The sequence below is a fragment of the Rana temporaria genome, chromosome 1 (assembly GCF_905171775.1).
Source record: "Rana temporaria chromosome 1, aRanTem1.1, whole genome shotgun sequence".
Classification (NCBI taxonomy): Eukaryota; Metazoa; Chordata; class Amphibia; order Anura; family Ranidae; genus Rana; species Rana temporaria.
Genome location: NC_053489.1, coordinates 251,084,676 through 251,108,963, shown reverse-complemented (window position 1 = coordinate 251,108,963; position 24,288 = coordinate 251,084,676).

Below are 24,288 nucleotides of genomic sequence, written 5' to 3'. Positions count from 1 at the left end.
CAGTCATCACCGACCGTGGTCGTACTATACATACAATAAATTATCCTATCTCTCCTTATTCCAAAGGGGAGCAAATTCAGTTATTCCAAGGTATCCCAACAGTGCCTTTGTTGTCCTCCACACCTTATTGAGTAGGTTTATAGTCGGGCACTTATGGGCAAATGAATTTGCCTCCAAGACTTCTACTAATGTTCTATGTGGGGCCCCTGCTAACATTATTCTAAAGCAGTCTTTTCTTGGGTCTAAACTTCTGCAGCCTGCAATATGCTGTAGCTGAGACGCCAGAAAGTAAATTCTTGGGTGTGGAACCGCCATCCCTCCCTCCCCGACCGGAAGCTGCATAGTCTGCAACCCAATTCTGGCCTGTCCGCCTTTCCACATTAATTCGCGAAATAACGTTTCCACTCTTTTAAACCACACTTGGTTAATCCAAATCGGAGAATTGTGGAAAATGTATAATATCTGAGGGAGCCAGATCATTTTAATTAGACTGCATCCAAATGTCTTTTTTTTGCTTCAGCTTTAATAGTAAGGGGGCCATGTTTGTTCCAATATATTCGCTGACATCACGGGTAATCCAAATCCCCAAATATTTAAATATAGTCAGGATTTTTAACTGGGGTATGTTGGCTGGTGTACGATATCGTGCTGTATCTATTGGTAGCAAAGCCGACTTATCCCAATTAATAATTAATCCTGAGAATCTGCCGAACTCTCTAACCATTTGGACCACTGGGGCTAATGAATTGTTATAACATCCCCAATAAAAAAAAGGATGTCGTCCGCGAACAGCGATATCCTATCTTCGTCTAGGCCCCTTTTGAATCCCAGAATGTCTTCCTTAAGTCTAGTTTTTATAGCTAAGGGTTCCATGGCCAATGCGAATAGGAGTGGGGACAGAGGACACCCCTGTCTCGTTCCCCTCTCCAACTCAAACAGGTCTGACGCTTCGCCATTAATCTTAATTTTTGCGCATAGTTTATTGTATAGGAGCTTGACCCACCTGATAAAGGACGTGCCAAACCCAAAGCCTTCTAGTACCCGCCATAGATATGTCCACTCCAGGCTGTCGAATGCCTTAGCAGCATCCAGAGCCAACAGTGTCCTAGGGCCCTCATTATCGGTGGGAACCTGTATGTTTAAGAAAACCCTTCTTATATTGAGGCTTGTTGACCTGTTAGGAATAAATCCTGACTGGTCAGGGTGAATAAGGCACTCAATGCACCCTTTTAGTCGTGTTGCGAGCACCTTTGCAAGGATTGTTACGTCCGTGCAGAGCAGTGAAATTGGACGATATGAGGAGGGGTCAAGTTGATCTTTTCCCTCTTTATGAATTATGATGATTGTTGCCTCCATCATAGAGGGAGGAAGGTGCCCTTTGGAGAAAGCATGATTCAAGGTGTGTAATAAGTCTGGTAATAATATATCCCCATATTGCTTGAAAATTTCTATTGGGAGCCCATCGGGACCTGGTGATCTATGGTTAGCCATCTCTGTCACGGCACATCGCAGTCCTTCCAACGTAATCGGGGATTCCAGTTTTTTTTTCTCACTGTCTAGCAAGATTGGAAACGATACTCCCTGAAAAAAAGCCTCTATATTTTCATTCGCTCCCCTGGATTTATATAGGGATTTATAGAAATCGTGGAACGTACGTCTTATCCCCCTACATTCTGTTACAATTTTGCCTGTTGGACTCCTAATAGCCCCAATGTTAGAAGATGGGGTATTAGTCCGTATCAGGAGCCACAGCACGCACCCCGCCCTCTCCCGTTCGCCGAATTGGAGTTGTTTTTGAAAAATTTGGCGATTCCCAGCCTTTCTCCTAATTGCCATTATATAAACCTGTTGTTTTTCAAGCCATTCCCCTTGTCTACTTGGGGAGGGGTCTACTATATAGCGTTGCTCAGCTAGCATCGCTGCGTTCCTCGCCTCTTCTTCCCATTTTCTGGATTCCCTATGTAATCTTGCAACCTTTTGTATTAGCAGGCCCCTTAAGCATGCCTTCAGGGAGTCCCAGACCACATCAGCCTCTGCCGTACCCATGTTAATCTGGGTATATTCCCTCAGACTTTCCGACAGTTCTTGAGATTTCCCAATTAATTCAAGCCAATAAGGGCTGATTTTCCACTCCCTTAAAGTTGGTCTCTCCTTTTTCCTAATTGCTAGATCTAGTGGTGAGTGGTCTGAGACCCCTCTCGGGCCATACTCTATTTCCTTCACCCTGTTTGTTGACATTGCATTGCCCATAGCCAAATCAATTCTAGACAATGAAAGAGTTTCTATAATTTCCATTTCTTTTAACTCCCTGTCACCAGGTTAGGTAAAAAGGGTAATCTACCTAATAGGAACATTAACAGCAAGCAACAATAACCTTTACCACAAATTAGTGTTGGGTTTAGTTGCGCTAATTTGCTACAGTATATATATATAACTCACCTAGCCTGCACATTTATACTGGGTCACTGAAATAAAATATATAAAGGGACCATGGGCCAAATCCACAGCCATGCAGCGCAACGTAACTTAAGTGATTTAAGTTACACTGCCACAAATTTCCTAAGTTAGGTATCGATCCACAACACACTTACCTGGAAATTTGCGGCGGTGTAACTCAAATCCGTCCGGCGCAAGGCGTGCCGAATCTAATGGGGCGAGTCCCATTTAAATTAGGCGCGCTCCCGCGCCGGACGTACTGCGCATGCTCCGTCGGGTAACTTTCCCGACGTGCATTGCGCTCCGACGTCATTTGCTTAGACGGTAACGTAAATGGCGTCCAGCGCCATTCACGGACGTCTTACGCAAACGACGTAGAGTTTGAATTTTCGACGCGGGAACGACGGCCATACTTAATAGGGCTTAGTCAAATAGGACTCAGCCCTATTTTTACACAGCGTAACTCGACGTAAACGACATAGCATTAGAGCGACGGGCCCGTCGGAGAATTCGTGGATCGCCGTAAGTGTTCATTTGCATATTCTAGGCCGGCCGCAATGGCCTCGCCACCTAGCGGCCGGCCTAGAATTGCATCCTTAAGATCCGACAGTGTAATTCAATTACACATGTCGGATCTTCTGTCTATCTCTTGGAAACCAAAGATAGAAACAGGGATACCACGGCGTATCAGTAGATACGCCGGCGTATCCCTTTTGTGGATTACCCCCCATGTTCCCAGATTATTTTATTAAATAAGTACTCCTATAACAATGTAGAACAGTATGTATGTACTTGAAAATTTGCCTGAATTGTTCTCCTTATTCATTTGCCGAAACTACAGTTAATTGTGGGACCCTAATTTGACTGTGACATCAGCTGGCACAAATCTTTCACAAAGGCTAGATGCATGTTTCTTGTTATGGCAGAGGCTCAGACTAAAGCCTCGTACACACGATCAGTCCATCCGATGAGAACGGTCTGATGGACTGTTGTCATAGTTTAACCGATGAAGCTGACTGATGGTCCGTCGTGCCTACACACCATCGGTTAAAAAAACAATCGTGTCAGAACGTGGTGACGTAAAACACAACGACGTGCTGAAAAAAGCGAAGTTCAATGCTTCCAAGCATGCGTCGGCTTGATTCTGAGCATGCGTGGATTTGTAACCGATGGTTGTGCCTACTAACGATAGTTTTTTCCCATCGGCTAGAAATCCATAGGTTAAATTTAAAGCAAGCTGGCTTTTTTTTTAACCCATGGTTAAATAACCTATGGGGCCCACACACACGATCGGTTTGGACCGATGAAAACGGTCCATCAGACCGTTGTCCTCTGGTTAACCTATCATGTGTACGAGGCCTTACAATCAGAACCAATTGTTATGATGGTGGTTGAGTGCATTACTTATTGTTTCCTTTGAAACAATCGTAACTACTAAATCCAGGTTTTTCTGAAAGCAGTAGTAAACCCATCATGTTCATTTTCTGTCATTTCAAGCATTGCAAAGCATTGAACTGATTGCTTTGTGCAAAATTCTTCCTACCTGCTTTCTTTCCATGAAATCTGTCCTTTTCTTTGTACTTACATCATCGGCGCATGCGCACCTCTTCCGATTTTTCTGGCAGCAGAAAAAGCCTGCTGGAAAAATCGGAAGCCGCGTGCTGGAATGTCCGCTCCGAGATCCCGCGAGACTCAGTTTATATTGACAGTCTGAGTCTGAGTACGTCACAGGGGTAGATAGAACTGGCAAGCACGGGACTAAGTAGTGAAAATGAGGCTTGGCTTAATGATTCAAAAATAAACTGTATCTCTTTGGGAGTATCTAAAGAAAAAGAGTCCCCAGAGAGATGTAGAGGGCTACTATTGGCTGTAGTGGACAATAACAAAAAACACATAGACATTGACAGACCGTAGACAAACAATAAACTAGTACATTCTGGGTGCCTATATGTCCACACTTGCAGAGTTACCAGGCAGTGAATTCACCGCTAATCTTGTTTATTAATTAAATAGTAATGGGAAATCTGAACAGGTGTGTCCGCCCGGGGGATACTAAGGAGTATCAGATGTGTAGTGACGTCATACAGTCTAACGACGCCGCCTGAGTGATCCCCCAACCAAACGGGAGACACAGAGAGGAGATACAAGCGCACAATACGAAAAGAAAAAAGCTGACTGATCTTTAAATTCATGAAGAAAGTAATGGACAGAGGTGGTAAAGTAGAACGGCTTTTTTCTTCGTGTCTTTCATTATCTGTTTATATCTGAACCATCTGCATTTAGACCACAAGTGTGTAATTGGACATTAGAGTCTAATTGGAAAACAGACTGACCCGCTGGGTACTCAGCACTTGCAGTAATACATAGCAGCGTTCAGTTACTAAAACCGGCTTGGATACATATCCCTACATATACAGATTTAATAAAATGAATGCAGTGCACAGTGTAATCAGCAGTACAGTATGAGCAAGGACATTCTATTATTTAGAAATCAACTTATCAATCTAGCCGACATCGGATTGGCATACGATTGTAGCTCATCCTCTACTATTAAAACTTCAGCAATCTTACTATATCACAACTAGGACTGCAAGTCTCTATAACTGGAAGGACTTCTGTGTATGTTTGGCCATTCAACCATACGGCCAGGAGATTTCCTAAACAACACGAGCAGGGGGTTCCTTCATATTAGCATTCAGATTTATTATATAGAGTCAGCCACGCCACTACACATCTGATACTCCTTAGTATCCCCCGGGGGGACACACCTGTTCAGATTTCCCATTACTATTCAATTATTAAACAAGATTAGCGGTGAATTCGTTGCCAGGGAACTCGGGAATTGTGGAAAAATAGGTGTCCGGACTGTACTAGTTTATTGTTTGTCTACTGTTTGTCAATGTCTATGTGTTTTTTGTTTGTGCACAGACTATAAACCATGGTTTATTGGTGCTACACTGACCTGTGATATACAAGAGCAGCTAGTTTTTATACCCACTATAAGAGCGACACGTTTAATTGTGTAACCTGACCATTTGATACATTTAATAAATTGATATATTCTTGATATATTCACGACCTGTCATTGTCCACTACAGCCAATAGTAGCCCTTTACATCTCTCTGGTGACTCTTTTACTTTAGATGCTCCCAAAGAGATACAGTTTATTTTTGATGCATGATTTTGGCTACGGCAGTAACCTCTAATAGAGGAGAGACTAAGGACAGGGGATCAAGGTCTACACTGGCATATTTACGTGAGGGTGAGTTCATCTTTTTTGGTTCTGTACTTGGCTTAATGATTACTGCACATGCGCGAGATTATGGACAGGGAGAAGGAGAAAGGGCGGAAGTTCGGACATAGAAGACAACACCTAATATGGTGGCGGCTGCACACGGAAAAGAGCAGAGGCTTAAACTAGGAAAATACAAGTAAGGCCCTGTACACACGATCAGTCCAAACTGATGAAAACAGACTGAAGGTCTGTTTCATCGGTCCAAACCGATGATGTGTAGGCGCCATCAGTCAGTTATCCTTCGGTCAAAAAAAATAGAACTTGCTTTAAAATTGAACTGATGTACTGATAAACGATAGGTCAAAACCGATGGTTAGTACGCAAAAGCATCTGTTCCAAACCCGCGCATGCTCAGAATCAAGTCGAAGCATGCTTGGAAGCATTGAACTTCATTTTTTTCTGCACGTCGTTGTGTTTTACGTCACCGCGTTGGACTCAATAATTTTTTTAACTGATGGTGTGTACGCACATCAGACCATCAGTCAGCTTCATCGGTTAACCGATGAAACGGACCTTCAGTCCGTTTTCATCAGTTTTGACTGATCGTGTGTACAAGGCCTAAGAAGCATCCAATGTGGCTTTAGTTTGCAGCGCAATGTTTTAAAATCATTTAAGGCTATTCCTTCTTTGAAATTTAAGTGCAGATAGTCTGAGTTTACTACCGCTTGAAGTTCTTCACAAGTGGTCCTTGGCTCTTGGACGACACTACTGATAATAATTTTCACTCTTCTTTTAGAAATCTTGCCATGAGCACCTAGTTGTGGCCAGTTTATGTTGAAATTATGTTCTTTCCAATTCCAGATTATGGCCCCAACAGTGCTCACTGGAACATTCAGAAGTTTAGAAATCCTTCTGTAACCAATACCATCAGTATGTTTTGCAACAATGAGGCCCCATACACACGAGAGGATTTATCCGCAGATACGGTCCAGCGGACCGTATCCGCGGATAAATCCTCTCGAGGATTTCAGAAGATTTCTATGCGATGGCGTGTACACACCATCGCATTGAAATCCGCGCTGAAATACTCTGCCGATGACGTGTCGCGCCGTCGCCGCTATTATGACGCGGCGACGGGCGCGACGCTGTCATATAAGGAATTCCACGCATGCGTCAAATCATTACGACGCGTGCGGGGAATCCCTATGGACGGATGGATCCGGTAAGTCTGTACAGACGAGCGGATCCATCCGTTGGAATGGATTCCAGCAGATGGATTTGTTGAGCATGTCAGCAAATATCCATCTGCTGGAAATCCATCCCAGGGGAGATTTATCTGCGGATAAATATCCGACGGAGTGTACACACCATAAATCCCATTTGATGGGATTTATCTGCGGATAGATTCTATGGTGTGTATGGGGCCTGAGGTTGTAAAGGTCTTAAGAGAGCTCTTTGCTTTTACCCATCATGAGATGTTTCTTGTGTGACACCTTGGTAATGACACCTTTTTTATAATTTTTTTACACAAAGTTGTCTTTTAAATTATATATTGCTCCCACGTTACATGGTAATTGTGGAATTACACCACAAAATACATTCTGCTACTTCTCCTGAGTATGAGGATACCACATGTGTGAGATTTTTTGGCAGTCTAGCCACATACAGGACCCAGAAATCCAAAAGCACCTTCAGGCTTTTAAGGGGCACTATTTCCTGATTACACTTCCTGACTACTATCACAGTTTTGGAGGTCCTAAAATGCCAAGATAGCAGAGCAACCCCGCAGTGGCGTCTCCAGCTTTCATATTTAGGGGGGGCACATGGGGGGACAGGGACAAAAGTAGGGGGGCCAACTATAAAATGCAATTATATATATATATATATATATCCTGGGGCCCTTTACTACGATCCCACTATGGGCCCTTTCATATGTTCTGCAGTGAGCTCCCTTCCTACTATACTGGGGCCCCCCAGGGTGGCAGAAAACAAGAGATATATGTCACCAGCACACCAAGAAAATATAAGGGTCCAAAGCAGTGGGAGAACTATCATTGTTGCAAAGGTTGTCATGCCACCGGGCCCTGGTGTTCTGCCACAGTGGGGATCCCCAGCTGTCATGTCCCTGCTATTTACAGCGCTGGTCTGGCATCTGTCTCCTTGGCAGCGGCGGCAGTCTATTAGGACCTAGTGCTGGTGACATGCAGGGGAAGGCTGGCACTATTGGTTATAGAGAGCCGAGCCCCCAGCTGGTCACCTAGCAGCAGTAATGCTGTATAACCTTCTCTGTTGACATGTTGATCGGCATGTGATCCAGGTGATGCTCCCAGTCAGATCTAATAAACACAGTATTTATTAGCATCAAGAGTACAACCACATGAATATAATCAACCGTATGTTCCGCAGCCATGTGGGCTCTATGCCTGTAAAGTGTGGGCTCTATGCCTGTAAAGTGTGGGCTCTATGCCTGTAAAGTGTGGGATTTGATCAATAAAATCACTGATATTTATGACTAGGATTTGACTAAGAGCATCACCTGGATTGCATCCCGATCAGCATGTCAGAGAAGGGTCCACTGCTGCTAAGCAACCTGCAGGGAGCTCAACTGTCTACAACCAATAGAGATGGGCTCGGGTGTGTTTGAAATCCCACATGCCCAATCCCGCCAGGAAGCCGACACTCCACAGTGCTAATCAATGTATGGGCTGCCTAAGAGCTAAGACCAGCCATAGACAGTTTAAATCTCAGCTGGTTCAGCAGAAACTGGCTGAGATTTGAACCATTAATGAGCAGATTCTCTTAAAATTATCACTAGTGGTTGCTGTATAGCCACTGGTGATAATCACTGTTTGTCGGGAGAATATAATTGCTGGGCAGGAGGGACATTCCCCTGTCACCACTGTCTGTTGATGGGGGAATCATGCAAGTTTCTTTCCTGCAATCTGTGGATGCAGGAACGAAATTTGCACCGTATATTATCTGCCTAACTGAAAGTGAAAGTAAATTGTGAATGTTTTGAAAGAACAGGAGAGGGGGAGGGAGACAGATGGGGGGGAGAGAGAAGGGATGGAGATAATGTAGTTCAGTGATTACAGTGTACTGCAGTCATGCAGTGCACACACTTAAACACGGTCCAGGCTAGAATATCTGGTTGTGTGAGCGCTCACATTATGCAGTGATGGCGAGCAGAGGGAGGGGGAGGAATCCCCCGCAGAGCTGACTAGGGACGCTCTCCCTCTCGGGGAGCAAAATACAAAAATTGCAAAAAAAAAAAAAAAAAAAAAAAAATTTTTTTTTTTTGGGGGGGCACATGGTGGGGCACAGCATGATGTTGGGGGGGTCAGGGCCCCCTCTGCCCCCCCCTAGGGACGCCCCTGCAACCCCCCCCCCAAATGACCCCTTTTTGGAAAGTAGACACCCCAATGTATACTGAATGCTAAGAGGCATAGTGGGTATTTTGCATGTCTAATTTTTTTCCACAATTTTTTGAAAAATGAAGAAAGAAAACAAACATTTATATTTTCTTTTCTTTTTTCAAGTTTCAAAACCTTGTGACAAAAAATGAGATCTGCAAAATACTCACCATGCCTCTTATCAAATTTCTTTGGGGTGTCTACTTTCTTAAAAGGTGTCATTTTGGGGAGGAGGGGTTATTGCTATCTTGGCATTTTTAGGGCCTCCGAAACTGCGATAGGTAGTAAGGAAGCTAAATGAGCAATTTACGCCTTTAGAAAGCCTGAAGGCGTGATTGGCTTTAAATCTACATATACTCGTGGCATGTGTGAGCAATATAACTTTTAACCGGACCAAAATGCAGCTAAAGGACCTTGCCCCTTTTTGCGATTCAGCACTGTGTCGCTTTAACTGACAATTGCGCGGTCGTGCAACGTGGCTCCCAAACAAAATTGGCGTCCTTTTTTTCCCACAAATAGAGCTTTCTTTTGGTGGTATTTGATCACCTCTGCAGTTTTTATTTTTTGCGCTATAAACAAAAATAGAGCGACAATTTTGAAAAAAATTCAATATTTTTTACTTTGTGCTATAATAAATATCCCCCAAAAATATATAATTTTTTTTTAAATGCATTGTTTATTATGAAAATGACAGTTGCAGTTTGGGAGTTAACCACAGGGGGCGCTGTTGGGGTTATGTGTTCCCTGAAGTGTGTTTACAACTGTAGGGGGGTGTGGCTGTAGGTGTGACGTCATCTATTGTGTCCCCCTATAAAAGGGATGACACGATCGATGACGGAGCCACAGTGAAGAACGGGGAAGCCGTGTTTACACACGGCTCTCCCCATTCTTCAGCTCCGGGGACTGATCGCAGGACTCCAGCGGCGATCGGGTCCGCGAGTCCCGCGGTCACGGAGCTTCGGACCGGGTCTCGGGAGCGTGCTCCGGGCACGTGCCTGCGACCCCACAGCTGGGCTTAAAGGACAACGTACCTATACGTTGATGTGCCCAGCCGTGTCATTCTGCTGACGTATATCAGCATGAAGGGGTCCTTAAGTGGTTAAGGGATAACTTTGTGTAAAAGAAAAACAAGTTTGTAATTTTCCAGAAACTTGTGGCAATAAATAAAATATACCACAAGCGCAACATGTCTCTCAGCAAATAGCTTTGTGGTGTCTAATTTCCAAAAAGGGATAATTTGGGATGGGGGGGGAAGGGGGTTGGTGCTATCTTGGCATTTCAGGGCCTCCAAAACTGTAATAGGTAGTGAGTAAGTGAACTGAAAAATTAACGGCCTTTCTTTTTTTCCAATAAAAATAACAAACATGTTATACTTACCTCCTCTGTGCAGTTGGTTTTGCACAGAGCAGCCCAGACATTCATGCCATTGCTGGACATAAATGGGGCTCAGATAAGTATTAGGGGGTGCTGGGGAGGCTACTACACACAGAAGGCGTTTTATCTTAATGCAAAGAATCCATTAAGATAAAAAAAAACTGACTTTACAACTTCCTTTAAGTTAAATGGCTTTTCTAATGTATGCGCAGATATACAATTAGTCCACTAGGTGGCAGCTGGCTGCAAGGCATACATAGGTAAATGCCCTGAAGACTAGTGCACATCCCAACATACATAAAACAAATGTGTTTTGCTGTTTTCACCATCAGGAAAGCTGCCTTGAGAAATGCCATGCAGTCATCTCAGAAGCACGTGTACTTTGACATGAATTGACTGAAATGAGGCTGCAGCAGCACCACTGCTGACACGGCTTCCATCTTCGCCTGTCTTCCTTATGGGTTTGCAGACTCTGGCTTTGTGACTGGCCGGAGCCACAATTGCAGTCACTCCCGTGCATGCGCGCAGGAGCCACCATTTCAGGCTTTACGGCCCAGATGATTCTTCCTTCAGAGCGCATGCGCCGGTGAGGTCACAGTCCACGTTTAGGAGATATTTACAGTACCTATTGGTAAGACTTATTATAGGGTTACCTATAGGTATAAGTCATGCATGGGAGTTTACTCCCACTTTAAGTGAAACAACTTTTCTTATGTATGCATGCATATACAATTAGTCCACTAGATGGCAGCTGGCTACAATGGATACATAGGTAAATCCCCTAAGACTACAAGTGCACATGCCATCATACATAAAACAAATGTGTTTCACTGTTTTCCCCATCAGGAAACTTGAGAAATGCCATGCAGTCATCTCAGAAGCATATGCATTTTGACACGAATTGGCTGAAATGAGGCTGCAGCTGCACTAAGATGCAAATATTAAATATACTTATTAAATGCAGTGTTGTATCAAACTAACAGCTACTTAACAGCTACTATTACAAGTAGTCAAATGTATGTGCATACATACACAACTGGTCCACTAGATGGCGGCAGGCTGCAACTCACACACTCATAAATGAATTGACTAGCCATAGTATGTATGCATTCATACAATTAATCCACTAGAGGGCAGCAGGTTGACATTAACAAACTGTTAACTGAAATGACTTGTCCTGTGTATGCATTCATTTACAATTAGTCCACAAGGTGACAGCAGGCTGCAACTTATAAACAAGATAAAACGCAATGAAACCTACAAGTGCATGTGCCAACAGAGACGGAACAAATATGTTCTGCTGTTTTCACTGTCAGGAAACCTGTCTTGAGAAATGCCATGCAGACATTTCAGAACTACATGAATTGAGACATGAAGTGGCTGACATATCATTGTAGAAGATCAGCAGTAAGATGCTATGGAAAAAAAAGGGAAAGTATTTTTTTTTAAAACATTTTATTGTTTATTATATGCAGCATCGTAAAACAAACTAAATATCATTCAGGGTTTATAGCTACTTTTACTAGTCCTAGTTATATGCTTTTATGTATGCAGACATACACTTTTAGCCCACTAGGTGGCAGAAGGTTGCAACTCACACTGATAAACAACTAACCAATCATATGTATACATTCACACATAATTAGAGGACAGCAGATTGAAACTCACAAATTGTTAAAGTGGATCCCCAGGTATTGTTTAAAGTAGTGTGTCCAATCAAAATATCAAACATACATGCTGCACCTATATGGCCTTACCACCCAACTGTCCCTGATTTCGGGGGACTGTCCCTGATTTGGAGCAATGTCCCTCTGTACCTCTTTCCTCCTCATGTGTCCCTCATTTTGGTCTGATCTATATAGTTGTATATAAAATGCACGTTTTATTTTTCAAAAAATGTTTCCCAGTGCTAAAACTAGTTTCTATAATTGTTGCATTTGTAGATATCAAAAGCCAATACAACGGAATAGTAGTGGTTAAAAAAAAAAAAAAACACTTGTGGGTTTAACTTATATTTTTTTGTATAATTCTCCTTTAAGGGGGCGTGGCAGGGGGCTGTCCTATGCCTACATACTTTTGCTAATAGGTGTCCCTCGTTCCCATCTCAAAACGTTGGGAGGTATGTATGACTGCAGAATAAATCAGATGCGGCAACTTTCCCCCATTGGCTCTAAGCCCGAGAACTGAGCGATTATATGATCGGTGATCACTCAGTTCTTGGTCTTCACTGAGCAAGGAGTGTTGACTGCCAGTCACTACTCTGTGTTCTGCCCCTCCAGCACTCACTGGAGACCCCCGGGCAGTGGAGGGGGTAGCAGCAGCTGGCTCAGGCTTTTACCCTTCCAGAACCTGGGCCAGCTCTGTGTTGTCAGCTAAATCTGGGTCACAGGAGTGCAGAAATATGTGCACTTGTGTGACCCACATCGATCGATGTGAATGGAGGAATTTGTTAGGTTCTTTTCTTTTTGTTCAACCCGTTGGCTGAACAAAAAAAAAAAGTACATTGAATGTATGCCCATCATTAGAAGTGGGTGGATGCAGTGCAGTATATTCTACTGATGGGCATACCACACACTTTTCTGGCAGAGATTTCTTCATCCACATCGATCGATGTGAATGGAGAAATCTGTTAGGTTCTTTTTTTCATGCAGCCCAATGAAAATATATGCCCAATAAGGATCAACAACGTACTGGTACATCGCTGGACATTGAGTGGGAATGATGCCTGCAGGTTTAGGCATCTTGGTATCATTTTTTTTCCAGCCAGCGGTCAGTTTTCATGTAAAAGTAATCCTAGCGGCTAATTAGCCCCTACACTGCTTTTACAAGCAGTGGGAGGGGACTCCATCCCCGCCGTCTTCCAAGATTTTCTCTGGCTTTCCTGTTCCACTGTGGAACCCGAGAATGCAGCCAGTGGTTCCACCAGCTGACCATAGAGCTGATCAAGAGACCTGAATGGCTCCAATTATCTCTATGACCTAAGAAACGAGAAGCAACAAGCATTTCATCACTTCTGTTTCGCTAGATATAAACAGCACCTTTTTTAAATTGGGAAAGCATCTTATTGCATCGATCTTGGTGTGGTCAAATGCTTTAAGGGCAGAGGAGAGATCTAGAGTCTAATAGACCCCAAATAAAAATAAAAAAAGAATACATGTCACTACCTATTACATTTACATTCCCTTTAAAAAAAAATTAAAGGGATGGTGTAAAAATAAATAAAAAATCAAAGGCGAGTGCAAGCATCGGTCTCATGTCATATGTAAGGAATTGCACCATGCATGTGAGGTATCACTGCGAAGGTTAGATCGAGGGCAGTAATTTTAACAGTAGACCTTCTCTGTAAATCTAAAGGGGTCACCTGTAAAGGCTTTGTCACAGCTGCACGGGTGTGTGCAATTTTAAAGCATGTCGTGTTTGGTACCCATGTACTCGACATGAGATCATCTTTTATATTTTACCAAACAATTGGGCAAAATATTGTGTTTTTGTGCATTAAAATGAAAAAAAGTGTTTTGTTTTTTCAAAAAAAATTGCATTTGTAAAATTACTGCACAAATACTGTGACTATATTTTTTTTTTTTGTTCATGTAAACAAAAAGTGTCAGAAAAGGCTTGGTCTTCAAGTGGTTAGAAGGGAGGGAGGGAGTGGGTGATGTGTGACATAAGCTTGTAATGTTGGGCATAAAAACCCAGGACAGTTCAAACACTCCCTATTTGCTGAGAGGCATGTTTAGTCAATGCAATACTTTTTTTTTGCCACAAGTTTCTGGAAAATTACAATTTTGTTTATTTATGCAGACATGATACAAGAGCTGGTCAGAGACTGCAGACATGATACAGGAGATGGTTGGAGACTGCAGACATGATGCAGGAGACGGTCAGAGACTGCAGACATGACACAAGAGACGGTCAGAGACTGCAGACATGACACAAGAGATGGTCAGAGACTGCAGACATGACACAAGAGATGGTCAGAGACTGCAGACATGACACAAGAGATGGTCAGAGACTGCAGACATAATACAGGAGATGGTCAGAGAGAGTGGACATGATACCAGAGATGTTCAGAGACTGCAAACATGATACAGGAGATGGTCAGAGACTGCGGACATGATACAAAAGACTGTCAGAGAGTGTGCAGACATGATACAGGAGACTGTCAGAGAGTGTGCAGACATGGTATAGGAGACTGTCAGAGAGTGTGCGCACATGATACAAGAAAGGGTCAGAGAGTGTTCGGATATGGTACAGGAGACTGTCAGAGAGGATGCAGACATGGTACAGGCGACTCCGCCCCACGCATCTAATCGGCTTTTCTCTTCAGTGTATAAGTAGAGCAATTCACTTGTACACTGAAGCTGGGTTAGCTGCTCAGGTCGGTGGCCCCTCCCCTCTCCATTGAACACAGAGAAGAGAGAGATCTGCTAGTCCTTCATAGCGAGAAGCTGCAATGCAAGTGTAGCCTGTGGCTTGCAGAACCAAGACAACCTGCACACGCTGCAGGCATTCCGAGACTCAGCCCTGATTCGCCGGGACTCCGGGATAGGGACCAATTTCCAGGATGTTCCTGGTGAATCAGGGACGGTTGGGAGGTATGAATATATGATTTAAGTGACAACTTTGTGTAAAAACATTTATTTATTTTTTGTAATTGTTCAAACACTTCTGACAAAAAAAAGTATTCTATGGGCTCAACATGCCTCTCAGCAAATTCCCATGGGGTTTCAACTTTCCAAAAGGGGTAATTTTGGGGGGGGGGGGGGGGGTTGTGCTGCCCTGCAATTTTAGCACATTAAGAAATTAGAGTGGCAGTCAGAAAGTAAAAGCTGTGTTATTCCAGTATATACCATAGTTTAACATAAAACATAACGCAAACGCATCACTGGCTAGCACCCATGGCTCCTCCTTTTTGAAAGCGTCCAACTAGGAAGGGGAGGGGGTTTTTATCCACCTCTTGCTGTGTTTCTTCTGGAGATGCAGGGTGCCATCAGCAATCGATGCAGCTGTTCTCTGCATCAATGCGAATGGCTGCATTGGCTGTATCAGTTTCATTCCGGGACACTGTATTGTCCCATAATGAAGGTGCCCGGTACTTGGGACAGACCTGCAAAATGCAGGACTGTCCCGGGCAATCCGGGACACGTGGTCACCCTAATATAGGCCCGGCGGAGTGATATAATCTGCACTCTCTGTAAACCCGTGCCTTAAACCTGAATTCCAGGAATTCAGCCACTTTGTAAAAAGTGATGGCACACTATGGGGTTAATTTACTAAAACTGGAGAGCGCAAAATCTATGGCAGCTCTGCATAGAAACCAACCAGCTTCCAGGATTTGTCAAAGCTTAATTGAACAAGCTGACATTAGAAGTGATTGGGTTCTCTGCACAACTACACCAAAGTTTGCACTCTCCAGTTTTAGTAAATAAACTCCTATCAGTTATGTCAAAGGAGGTGCATGACATTTACTGGACCTATCTCTATTATTTATATCTGACAGGTTTATTGAGAGAAGCACATGAGCAGCTATGCCCGCCTCTCACCTCTCTGCTGCCCATTCATAGAAGCCTTTGTATTTTGTGAATGTGTTCACATAATACAAAGGCTTCTGTAATTGGATAGCAGCTGCAGCAATTCTACTGTTGAAGATGCAGATCAAAAGGATCAGACTCCTGGGACTACAGCAACAGTTGTCTTCTGGGAGTACTATAAACCTGTCAGATATAAATAATAAAGATAAGCCCAGGAGGTGTCATGCACCTCATTGTACTTAACTCATAGTATGCCTTCACTTCACAAAGGAGCTGAATTCCTGAAATACCGCTTTAATAGGACCATAGAAGCAATAGCAACAGCAGAGAGAAGTGCTTTGTGGTGAACTCTGTTATCTTCTATTTTGTTCAGGTCAGTGCATGTCACTCAGTCAGTGCATTTCAATGTTGCAGCACCTGCCAAGCCTGTCTATTTCCAAGTGAATGGGGCCGCTCTGCAAGCACCCTCCAACCTTGTGCAGTACAGAGACCAAAGGATTCAAGCAAGCAATGAGGAGTCATTGTATCACCCCCCCCCCCCCCACCACCACCACCACCACCACCACCACCACCTGCTTTAATCTCACACTGCAGTGCTGCACTAGCATACAGCATCTGGGTGCATTGCTTCCAGTTGCAGGGCACTTGCAGTGGCCCTATTCAATTGAATGGTTTGCAATGAGCATGCGCTAGTGCCCAATAAATGCAAAAGGGGGTATAACTCCTGCTGTGACATGTGAGCATCCTCGGCGGCTGCCTCTACAGCTAAAGGGGTAGGCTCAACTGCAGGGTTTTACCACCCCCAACCTCAAACCACCCTCAAACCACCCCCAAAGGTGCCAACGCCGAATGCAACTAAGGGCTCATTCACAAGTGCGGCAGGCACTGCTGCTACTCTGAAAAGTGATTCAAGCGTGTTTGACAGGTGGTGAAGAGGTGATATGTTACCTTTTGATTGCCTGATTTAAATAGAATTTTTAATTGCTATGTCAATTGAAAGTTTACATCAGTTGGTGAGAAGGTGATATATCACCCCCTCACAACCTGTCAATCACCTCTAAAAGCGTAGATCGCTCAGCAGAAGAGCCTGCTCCGCTGTCCACTTTCCTGTGCGATTCAGTGTAGTGCAATTTTGCAGCCCATTCATTTGAATGGACAGAAAATTGCACCAGACTGCACAAAAAGTAGTACATGCACTACTCTTCAAAAATGCACTTTCCCAACTCTCATGGTGCCCGACGTCCTCCTTATCAACTAATGACATCATTGATTGTTAGGATGCCAGAAACTAGAAGATTGTAACTGTTCACGTGGTGCATGAAAACCTGTGGCTTTGTTTACCTAAAAGGCAGGGTTTTAACATTACCAATAAAAAAATATTTAAATCGAATTTCTTCATAAATTTAGGCCAATATGTATTCTGCTACATATTTTTTTGTAAAAAAAAAAAAAAATCCCAATAAGCGTATTTTGATTGGTTTTGTGCAAAAGTTATAGCATCTACAAAATAGGGGATAGATTTATGGCATTTTAATTATGAATTTAATTGTTTTTACTAGTAATGGCGTGATCTGTGATTTTTAGTGGGACTGCGACATTGCGGCAGACAAATCTGACACTGAGTGACACTTTTTGGGGACCGCAGTGACACCAATACAGTGATCAGTGCTATAAAAATGCACTGATTACTGTATAAATGACACTGGCAGGGAAGGGGTTAACACCAGGGTCAATCAAGGGGTTAAATGTTCCCTAGGGAGGTGTTTACTAACTATGTGGGGAAGTGTCACACTGAAGGAAAAGAAAGATCTGTGTTTCAACCTGGCTGAATCACAAGATCTCTCTTTCCCTTCCTGTCTGATTTGTCTCTCCTGTGAGCGATCTACGGGTCCCTGCGGCCAATGTGGCCACCGGACCTGCTGATTGGCTCCCGTTGTGTCCAATCAGAGCGGGAACGGAGCAAAATCACGTACCTGTAAGTGATTTTGCACAGCCGGGCTGCCCTGCCGCACTATATATGCAGTAGGCGGTCCGGAATTGGTCTCCTCCCCCCTCGACCCCCCCCCACCTCTGTGACAGCGGGTGGGGTCTTTTCCCCCTGCACCCGATGTCGCAATTTAAAAACAGCGCGGCTCATTATTTTCAGAGTTGTGTGAATGAATGAACTACAAGTACCTTGTAGTTCTCAATGAACTGCAAGGGAACTGCTCATAGTTCATTGATTATTCCTGCCATTTAGTACCTGCCTGCCCATGTTGGAGGTGTATTAAGACTTTGCAGGATCCTGTAACTATTGCAGAGAAGGGCAACCAAACTGATAAGAGGCATGGAGGAGCTCAGCTATGAGGAAAGATTAGAGGAACTGAATTCATTCACTCTTGAGAAGAGCAGAATTAGGGGGGATATGATCAACATGTACAAATATATAAGGGGTCCATATAGTGAACTTGGTGTTGAGTTATTCTCTTTACTGTCAATACAGAGGACAAGGGGGCACTCTTTACGTCTAGAAGAAAAGAGATTTCATCTCCAAATACGGAAAGGTCTCTTCACAGTAAGAGCTGTGAAAATGTGGAATAGACTCTCTTCAGAGGTGGTTCTGGCCAGCTCAATAGATTGCTTTAAGAAAGGTCTGGATACTTTCCTAAATGTACATAAAATAACTGAGTACTAAGATTTGTAGGTATAGTTGATCTGGGGAAAATCTGATTGCCTCTCGGGGGATCAGGAAGAAATTTTTTCCCCTGCTGTAGCAAATTGGATCATGCTCTGCTGGGGTCTTTCACCTTCCTCTGGATCAACCGTGGGAAACTCACCTTGAGAAACGCCATCTCAGAAGTGCATGCATGTAGATCTGAAGTGGCTAAAATGAGGCTGCAGTAGATCTGCAGCACTAAGATGCCAAAGATGAAAAAAGTGAAACAGCATTTTTTTTAAGCCGTTGTTTTGTATGCAGTGTTGTAAGGCTTTGTTTACACTAGCATTTGGGGTTTTACCACCTCCCAACTACATCCCCTTATACTGTAAAGGCAGCGAACATTGCTGCGCCCATCATGCATCGTGGCAAGGCAAAAATTATCCCCGTCATGGTGTCCAGCGGCAGTACCGCTGACTGGGAGCACACTGCAATAGCTCCTCTATACTGTGCTAGTAAAGTGATCTGAGCGCATCTCGCTCTTGAGAGAGCACTGCAAGTGTAAGCATGTGCTAGCAGACTAAATGTCATTTAGAGTATATACTAGCCATACACATATGTATAAAATGCATACATACACTATTGGTCTACTAGGTCAATGTTTCTCAACTCCAGTCCTCAAGTACCCCCAACGGGTCATGTTTTCAGGCTTTCCATTATTTTGCACAGGTTTCAATTGAGGGGAATCCTGAAAACATGACCTGTTGGGGGTACTTGAGGACAGGAGTTGAGAAACATTGTACTAGGTAGTAGAAGACTGTAATTTACTCATTGATAAATGAAATGACTAGCCATGTGTATGCATTCATACAATTAATCCACTAGAGGGCAGAAGATTGGAACAAACAGTTACCGGTAAATTAAATGACTTGTCTTATGTATGTGTGCACATACATTTAGTCCACTAGGTGGCAGCAGGCTGCAACTCATACTTTGGTTAATACCAATTGTAGTAATTTCAAAATCTATACAAATCCAATCAGGTTGGTTAAAAAAAAAGGGGGAGCTCTATGTATTTTCTTTTTGAATGCTTCTATAGCCCCAAGAGAAAACTACATTTTCAGTGAAGGAGGCTGCAGGTGATGACGGAGAGCAGCCGTTTCTTTACAGTGGTCTGATGCACCCCCTTACCTTATGTTTATGCTAACTGCTGATTGCAATTCTGTAGCAGCAACAGGGTAAACGGTGTTTCAGATAACTGTAGAGACCTCTGTTGTCACATTTCAAAGAAACAACTAAATAAAGCCCACTACCCTAGGTTTTACACCAAGTTTTAGGGATAGGTTGCCTTGACCCGGCTGATCATGTTTGTGATCAGAAACCAATAACAAGTAATTCCCTAAAAAATGGCACATGTGCCGTCTTAAGAAAAGCATCGAGTCCCGATTCACACTGAGACAAATGCAATGTGGATTAGATCTGTTTCTAAAGACATAGATTCGCATGTCATCTGAAAAAACATTTACATTTACGTGGTGCGATTTTAATCCAGTTAAAAAAATGGTCCTGTGCGGGTTTAGTGTGAATTAGGTGCGCATTTTATATCCAGCTAAGCCAAATCCCCACAGAAATTGCATTAATTTGCATTAGAATTGCACCTGTCACAACAGAAATCGCACTGTAAAATCGCATCAGATTCGCACCACATCAGTGTGAACAGAGACTTAGAGCTTTATTAGATTGTAAATGCTAATTCATTGGCTGTACTAGCTATAGCTACTAAAATAGTACAGAATGGCGGCCTATGTATTTTTCTCCAGGCAAGGTTCTCGTTAAAATGTAACGTACCATCTACACCTAAGGGGAAGATTTCCAGTATGTTATTACAACTCCTGTAGGGAATGCTGTAATGTATAATGCTGGAATGAGATGCAGATAGTGAACATGATTCACAAATTACTAAAAACTAATTAGTTACATACAGTTTCCTTTAAATATATTTTTTTCCAAATATCTCTTGTGACAGTCCTAACCCAGACAGTTTTTTTGAAGGAGACTACAGGGTAGGGTGACCAGACATTCCCAGTTTCAGGGGACGGTTCCCTGATTGCGGACACTGTCCTCGGACCAAGTCTGTCCCTGGTTTTGTCCCCAGATTGGATTTAATAGGGGGCAGGGGCAATTTCAAAGACAATCAGTGCAGAATTAAAATAAAAAAAATAGAATTACACACCCCCGCTCCGCTGTGCCTACTAGCATAGGGGGTTGTATTTTTCCCATTATCTGTACCCCTTTCTGATGATCATGTGCTGGTCGGAGCAGAGGGAATATTTCTTCAGTTTCGGGTGCATGCCCATTCAGCTTCGCTCTCATGTTCTTCTGCCTTGGCTCAAATCCTGGCCAGCCACCTGCCTATCTCCTTGCCTTCCCTGACGGAGCGATCTTCCTCCGCTCCCCATCCAGTAGTAGCCGGGGCCCGAAGAGTAAGACTTGAGAGGCTGCGACAGGCAGAGTCGCTGATTGTTGCCATTACTAGTAAAGAAAAAATATGTCCCCAGATTTCATTTAAAAAATCTGGCCACCTTACTACAGGGTAGCCTCTTGCCTAGTGACTATGGGCCCTGGCCTTTAGGGGATACTACTCTTCCGGAGGTGTGTGCCTGAGGGACCCTTGGAGTGGTCTTAATTTGAGCTCAAATCCATGTTTGCTCGAAACACACAGACTTTGGGCACTGGAGGATCCATATACATATATGGGGTCTCTATGCCTCAAACCAGCAATGACTGCTTCAGACTGTAATGCCGCGTACACACGATCGGAAATTCCGACAAGAAATACAGGGATTTTTTCTGACGGAATGTTGGCTCAAACTTGTGTTGCGTACACACTGTCACACAAATGTTGTCTGAAATTACGATCGTCAAGAACGCAGTGATGTACAAGGCGTACGATGAGCCGAGATCAATGAAGTCCAATAGGCAGTTTGGCTCTTCTGCTTGATTCTGAGCATGCATCGTTTTTTGCACGTCGGAATTGCATATAGATGTAGCGCTCACCCCCGAAGGAGCCGCTGGTTTAGAATAGGGATGGCGTGTTACCTCTGTGAGCGTCTAGGGGTAGATGATGAGAGTAGCAATGATGGAATGTCCAAACAGCAGGTGTATTTCTTGTGCTTTTTATTTCTGCCCAACACGGCAAACAGTAAAAGTTGAGGTATATAGATCAAAGATGGGTGAGCAGAAGGGTTAGCAGATTCAGGCCCAATAGAACAGAAGCAGTCCTACTTCAAACGACACTTCACTTTCGTCACCACTCCACCCGGAGTGGGTATAGTGTACCTGGACAGGCCTCTCACACCGACCTGGCAGCCAGGGTATCACTCAGCACTTTTGAGAGGAACAGGTCTCTGCCACAGACCTGTCCTCAGTAAACTTCTTAGGGCCTGGATCTCACTCAGGTAGTTTCAATTAGGTTCCCGACTGACGAGTGGCTAACTTCCACCCCATCAGTGTTCGGTTACCTCGATCCCCGGTGGATTGTCTAGGCCCTGTTGGACCGCCAGCCTCTCATTGGCACTCCTCAGACGCACTCTCCATCGAACAGCTATCTCGCTTGGGATCTCCTCAGAACTGGGGCCCAGTCGACCACTGGAGCCCCGCCACAGCTTTAGATGTTCCGGGCCAACATGGTCCCGGAAACAGGAACACCGCGTGGCACGCGCACCCCGGCCTGGTAGGCCATATCGAAGGGGAGCCGTGATGTGTGGTCACCCTGAAGGTAGGTGCCGCACCCGGAACAAGACTTCTGCCCAATGGCGTCTGCTCCAGAAGTACCCTCCCCCAGCATGCCCCGCGAGGTAAAACCCCTCCTGATTGGCTGCTGGCAAGAGGCACTCCAGCCTGAACTCCACTGCTGCCACCTGCTGCCCGAGGTGGAAAAGCACCTCAGGAACACAGAATGAACCGACAGTACAGCCCAGCTGAAACAGAGGCCCAATTTGCACAAATCACTTGGATGTGAGCTAACTAACTCTCTCATCCCCCTTAAATTTAGAATAGCACCTGGACTGAAAAAACACAGGCGCTACACAGTTGAGGAACTTTCCGTTGGAAAAATAGAGAACCTGCTCTCAATCTTTTGTTGGCGGAAATTCCGACAGCAAAAGTCCGATGGAGCATACACACGGTAGGAATTTCCGACCAAAAGCTCACATTGGACTTTTCTTGTCGGAATTTCTGATCATGTGTATGCGGCATGAGACTCGGAGCAGATGTTAATGTAATCAACTCACGCAACCTGATGCTGGGGGTCTCCTGATATAATCAATTTAAGGTGTTAAGTGTCTTTCTCCTATTGTGTCCACTTTACCTTTGGTATGGAACCATTGTGGGATGTTGTGTGTTTATGCTTAAAATAATGTGTAATGTACGTTCTATTCAGGGTTGTGGGTACCAGACTGTCTGAATGGCTATTTGTTAATTTGTTCATGTTAATTAAATCACTGCCTGCTATCAGTTGCTAGGAATGGATTAGAATTATGTGTATGGTGGCTGTTCTATAGCTACTGTATGTTAATTATATTCCAGTTTACAGTTTGTATTGTATACGATAATATGATCAAGCTCACCTGATATTATGTGGCACTTAAAGTGGTTGTAAACCCACAAAAAAATCTGTAAGACAAAGGCATAATGAGCTAGTATGCATAGCATACTAGCTCTATAGGAAATACTCACCTTAGATCGAAGCCCTCGCAGTGGTCCTGGCACACTGCTCTGCCCAGTGACATGTCTCCCAAAGTTATTTCCAGGTATCGCGGGCTCTGGCGCTGTGATTGGCCGGAGTCGTGATGACATCACTCATGCACATGTGCGTGAGAGCCACCGGTAACGGCACGTCAGCTGAAGCAACGGCATGAACAAGCCGTTGCTTCAGTGCACATGTGCCGATGATGTCGGCACATGCTGATATAGGGGATATCTCCTAAAATGTGCAGGTTTAGGAGATATCTATGGTAGCTACAGGTAAGTCTTATTATAGGCTTACCTGTAGTGAAAAGTGGTTGTAAAGAGTTTACAACCACTTTAAATTCTGTGCAAGTTTTCAATAAACAGTTCCAGTTCTCATACAAGCTTTAATCGGCTAGTCTTGGATGGTCAGCTATAATATCCGATTCTTTTGTCCATACTGAAGGAAGTTATATCTTGATGAAAGCACTCAAGCTGGGTGCTGGACGGTTCCATCACATCTCCAATAATATGAATTTATTACACTGTGAGCCCAAGCTGTCTGATGATGAGGCGCCCAGGGGGACTATCCATGACAGTCTGGGCTCAGAGCATGGGGTTGAATGATGCTGGACATCTTTTAGCTTTGAAACGGGGACTGACCGGGATTGAAGGAAGTCACAGATAGTAGTGATGGAGTATGGAGAAGGTAAGTAGTGCAAAAAAAATCTAGCACATTCCTCCATCAACCCACACTAAAAAGCATGGATTAATCTCCTATTAACCACTTAAGATCCGGACCAATATGCAGGTAAAGGACCTGGCCCCTTTTTGCGATTCGGCACTGCGTCACTTTAACTGACAATTGCGCGGTCTTACGACGTGGCTCCCAAACAAAATTGGTGTCCTTTTTTTCCCACAAATAGAGCTTTGTTT